Source organism: Parasteatoda tepidariorum, chromosome 6 (assembly GCF_982258835.1).
Source record: "Parasteatoda tepidariorum strain Cologne lab strain chromosome 6, Ptep-v5.0, whole genome shotgun sequence".
NCBI lineage: Eukaryota > Metazoa > Arthropoda > Arachnida > Araneae > Theridiidae > Parasteatoda > Parasteatoda tepidariorum.
Window position 1 is genome coordinate 14,002,591 of NC_141760.1, and position 6,000 is coordinate 14,008,590.

Sequence of the window (6,000 nt, forward strand, 5' to 3'; positions counted from 1 at the left end):
GAAAAATTGCAATAAAAATTAATAGAATTTAAAAGTGCAGAATTTTAAGTTGGTAGATATCGCAAATTGATATTTACACACTGTTTTCATATTTCAAATTGATAACTCAAAACATATCCCAGTAGATTTTTTTAATGAAATATTTTAAGCATTATAAAAATAAAAAATACAAATATCTTTACTAATTTTATTTATTTATTGTACAAAGATACTGTAATCAACTTCTTGTAGCTGCATTGGGTATGAATTTTTACTTAATAAATAATTTCATACTTAAATAAACTTTTTCTTAAGTATGAAGCTATAATGAATGAAAGAAGTCAAAATTACTACTGGTCATATGAACAATTTCAAACTTTATTTAATAAAATAGTTGTCACAGTTTTCCATTTTTCTGAAATTTCAGCAGACAGACATCACATTTTTGATAAGACTTCAACTTAAATACACTTCACCTAAATTAATAATCTCAAATAAATGTATTAATAAGCATACAAACAATAGTTTTAGATACAAATATAAATAAGAATTTTGCACAAAAGGATTCTTTCCTTCATACAACGGTTTTAAAAATTATTACTTAGTGGTAGCTTCTTCAAACATGGGAATTATATTCAAATACATACCAGGATTGGTAAACTCTTGTCAGGCTAGAAAAAACTGATTATGTAAATCTACCCAATGCAAGAAACTGTCATTTACAAGAAACATCTAATTTAAAAATGGAAGTTTAATATAATTCACTCAATAATTTTATATGAAAATCTATTTTATTAACTTTTAATGTTATATTTTACATGCTTAAAGAAACTAGTTCAGAAGAAAAGAAAAAAATATTAAATTTCGTTTGGGTTTTCAAAAGAAAAAAAAATTAAATCAGTAAAAAAAAAAAACATTCACAAATGAAGTGCCATTGAAAATAAAACAAAAATTCAGAATAATATTTGCCATTCATTTAAAGCCTACTCATAATTTTAATTAGGCATTCACAACTCTAAAATATTACTTATAGGCAAGGTGTAAATGATTTTAATCAAATGATTAAAATCATTGATTAAAATCATGATTTAAATCAAATGATTTTTTTAAAAAAATCACTGATTTTAATCAAAAATTGGATTTTAATCGACACTAATATCAGGTCAAAAGTCATGAATATGGCAATTAAAAGGAATGCAGAAGATATGCTTTTAATTTTAAAACCCATTTCTGTAGCTTTAGATAAAATGCAAAAAGATAATTGTAGTTTATCAAATGTTGTCAACATCTGGAAAAATTTAAAGGAAACTCTGAAAGATTCTAATAATAATTGCTGCAAAAATTTTTTTACTAAATGATATGAACAAGCGTTAACACCAGCTCATTTCCTAGCTTACCTCTTGGATCCTAATTCTGAAGTACAATGTTTAACACTAAATGAAAAAGATCAAGCTGTAAACTTTGTTAAAGAAAAGTATGGAGAAACCTCCTTATTAAGTATTTTGCTAAAATTCATTGTACGCTCTCCTCCGTTTAATGGAACTTTGTTTGATAAAGAATCTCTAGAATCTTTAAACATCTTGGAATGGTGGAAATCAATTACGCTTCTAAAGAACTGTGTAGGTCAAAAAGAGTTTGATGCAATACAGTTGTTATGTACTGCAAAAGGAACAACTGCAGGGATAGAGAGGATGTTTTCCACTTTTGGACTTGTACATACTAAACTACGGAATCAATTGGGTGTAGAAAAGGCAGCTAAATTAGTCCTTATGTTTAAATCTTTAAATAAAACTAATTAAATGATTGTTTAAATAATTTGATATTGTAGATGTAAAATTAATAATTATCACATATTGTTTGATAAACAATTTCTTTCTTGATTTGTAGTTTGAAATCACTTTGTTATTGTTTATTTCTTATTTCACCTTTTGCTTTTAAATTATTAAGAAATATTTTGTTGATAATGGTTAGTAATGTTTATTTCCAATGTATACCATAAGTAACAACAGTAATACAATACAACTTTAAATCTATGGTACACAAAATTGATTATATTCCATAGAATTGAAATTATAAAAAAATCATGATTAAAATCAAAAAAATCCGATTAAAATCAAAAAAATCTGATTTTTTTGATTTTTTAAAAAAAATCATGATTTTTATACACCCTGCTTATAGGCTTAATAGTAAATTTTTCTAACTTTATTAAAACAATATATTTAAAAAAAAAACTTGAAACATGTGTCTTAGCATTTTATAGTATTTTGTTTCAAACAGAACATTGGACATATCCTTAAACTTACCTACTAAGCATGGCAGTAATATTAGTTTGAGAAAGACAAGCTATAAATGCTTAATATAATTTTTAGATTCAAATATTTAGACACATAAATACGTGGTTAAGCATTTACAGAAAAAAAAATTTTAATTTTTGAGAGCGTAACAACTAATATAACACAATAAATTTATCAACTTTAGTTTGCTTAATCAAGTAGAGTAGACTTAAAAATAGAAAGACATTTAAGGAAATACATTTACCTAAATATTGTTCTGAACTTAATTGCCTAAATAATTAGACAAATTATGAAAATAGTTCATTGTTCTTGCGTTATTGCAGAATTTCTTAACTGCAATTTTTATTGTTTACACCAGTGAAAGTTAATGTGGTTTAGAGAATTTCATTGCATAGATTTTCCACTTTAAATAAATTACCAGCCTATGAAAAAAAAAGTTTCACATACATAAGCAAGTATAAACCTTAATAACTATATTTGAAATTGACGAAACTCTCCTCTGAAAAATTGCGAAATCATAGCTGACAACACGGATAGGAAAAAAATCCAGTAGATTTCACGAAATAATATAAATTTCATAACTGTTGCAGAATGTACTAAATAATTGACACAAAAGGGAATTTTAAAGATTTTTCTAGTTATCAAAATATAAAAATTGCAATATTTTCCAGTTAAAATTGCTGTCATACTTAAAATTCTATGTGTTATGTTTACTCATAATTTTGAATATTAATAGGCATTTAATTAATCAAATATATTTAAAAGATTCTATTAATATAATATATTTAAAAAGAAAATTTTGAATAAAATTGAGCATTTTAGAAGAAAAAAAGTTTTGACCCGATTTCTGACGATGAGGTTTGTTTCATTATGAATTAGTAATACTTATGCAAATGTGCTTACTGACATCTGTTCTGATAGATGTCCCAATAACTAGCTTTTACACAATTAAAAACATTCATAAAACGCAATTGTTATAACTTTCATCCCATAACTAAAGCTCATTACACAAAAATGGTACCATACAAAAAGGCTATATAAGAGTTTATACATAGGCTGTGAAATTAATACATAACTTAAACAGCAGACAATAAGAGCATGCATATGTTTGATACATTATACCTGCTTTTTTCATTTCATACACAAAATTAATTTTACTTTTAACAAACTGTACTTTAACCCTACAATAAAGAACTTAAATTATCATCAATGACTTGATCATTTAATCATGTGCAATTTCAAAAACAGTACTTAAATTTTTATAAATTAGAAACAATAACCTTACTCCCAAACTGCAGATTAAATATTGTATAATTACGAAAAATCAGAACTTTGGATTATATTTCATGATATGAATATATGCACACAACTAACAAAAGGAGAATAATGAAAACTCCAAATACTTATAAATATATCCACATAAATGTCAAATTATAAATAATTGTTAATATAAATATATAATATTTCTAGAAGATAAGCTGATTTTATATGCATTACAGAAAACTTTCATATCATTAAAGATCAAAATTAAACTAAAAATATTTTGATTAAACTGCAATGTTTTACTCAAAAAAGGGAACTTACCAGTTTCAGGAGTCTGTAAAAATGGAACGTAATTTTTATTGTTGTCATCAATGCAAAATTAATAGCAGTAAGAGGTAAAAAATACAGCTAATGTAATAATAAGTTTTTTTAGAACAATCTTAAACTTATAAGTACTTGAAAATGCTAATGAACGACTTAACCTAGAAAGTAATTAACATCTAGTTAAGTTTGCAAATAAGCTTTAGTTGTTATACCGAGCTTGGAGAAACAATAAAAAGATAACCATTTTAAAAACATCTATATAGAAAGTTTAATAAACTATCTAAATAGGCAGTTCTCTAGCTACTGTTTCACCAAGTTTATCTTCTCCACAATCAGACAACTGTATCATGAACCACTAGAGAAAAAAAGTAACATTAAAATACTATGCATTAAAGTATTACTATGTCAAAAAGGATAAACTTCTCACACAGACAAAAAATACTCATCTATCAATTTTGAAATATTTAAAGATGATTTGAAGATTTAAAATACTTGTTACTTTAATCACCACTTCTTCTTAATACAGCTATCCTAAAAAATGCAACCTTCATATTTCAACATTCCTTATTATAAACTAGCCATTATATAAATTTTAGCATCGTTCCTTAATTTTAATGACAAACAGTACAACACACAAGCATTTCTCTCTGTATAAGTTCATTTATTATTATACATAAATAACAGACTATATAATTTCCAAAAATTTATGCAAGCTCATTTTTTATATATTACCGCTGATTTATCTATAACATTCTTAATGATCAAAACATTTATATTTTAAACAGAATAAATTTTCCAATATGAAAGAATTATAAAATTCATTCTCAATGGAAAATAACACGTGAAAGATGTTTACGTTTTATAGAACGTAATATATTAACATTCATGCAATGTTTTAAAATTTAATTAGTTAAAAATAAATGTATAAAACTAACATATTAATAATTTTTACTTACCACAACAAATTAGATTTCTATTCCATGCAGTAAAATTTCGGCACGTGAAATTAACAAGCCATCACAACAAACATGTACACGAACACTGGCGATGTGGCGATTTAACAGATAGAAAAAGTCGCCACAATGATTGAAAAAAGTAACCCATTTTTCGTTGCCACCGGAAAGATAGGACCTTCACTTCCTCTTGCGGGTTCCTCTTATCTATGAAACTCATATCGTCATACTGGCCCATCGCCTGGAGTAATGCTATGGGGTGACCTCTTGCTCGCATTGTAAGCACAACAGCAGCTGTTACATTTCTGATGTGTTAGGGCTAGTTGCTCTACCTTATCTTTGAGGCCTCAAAACGCTACTTTCAGAAGGACAATGCATGACCGTGTGTGTGTGGCCCGCACTGTCCTGACCTTCATTGACGCAGAACATGTTTAACTGCTTTTATTGCTGCCAGGGGAGGTTGCTCTGAGGACTGATTCCTCAGGATCTATACATCCAAATATCATGAAAATTTAATCACTTGTTCTTCTAACTATAATATATGTGCCCAATAAATATCATTCTGCTATTTGCATTCCTTCCTGGTGTAGCAATTTTAATGGCCAGTAGTGTAGAAATAAGAAAATTATTTCTTGCATTATGCTGAAAATGTCTGAAACAACTCGCTCAGAATGTTTTTAATAAATCTGTAAAAATATAAAATAGTAATGAAGCTTTCGAATATAAATAATATCGTTATCTTTAAACAATTACATCTTAAAACATGATTTTTTTTAACTTGAGCATGAGCTTTAAATCGTAATTTTCATAGTGTCGGAGAAGTGTTTTTTTTTTTGGTTGTTTTTTTTTTAAAAAACAGGAGAAAAGAAAAAAAATTTAGTTTTTAAATCAATCCATTTGATTTCTGAACAAAATTATTAAATTTATTCAATAATGAAAATTGGTTTGTTCATTCATGTATTTACGTTCAATCTATATATATATTTCTTACACGGCGACAAAAAAAAAGCCTCATTACAACTCCCCGAATGGCAACGCTAGAAAATCGACCAATGATTGCCGGTAAAAATGTCACATGCCAAATTTAGCTGAGATGGCTCAACATATAGCGCTTTTAAAAACGGAAACTGAAGTAACCAGAGAGAGCATAAGCTAGGCAGAAGTGAGTAGTCTTCGTCGATAGATTT

General features: G+C 26.7%; 1 long non-coding RNA gene across 1 annotated transcript; it reads right to left on the reverse strand.

Moving 5' to 3' along the window:
* Positions 1 to 336: 336 nt before the first annotated feature.
* On the reverse strand, positions 337 to 5,032 carry LOC147807577 (uncharacterized). Its single transcript, XR_015434881.1, has 3 exons — positions 4,817 to 5,032; positions 3,858 to 3,870; positions 337 to 455 (listed from the first exon to the last, which is right to left on the reverse strand). It is a non-coding gene; the product is annotated as an uncharacterized LOC147807577 (long non-coding RNA).
* Between the last annotated feature and the right edge of the window lie 968 nt (positions 5,033 to 6,000).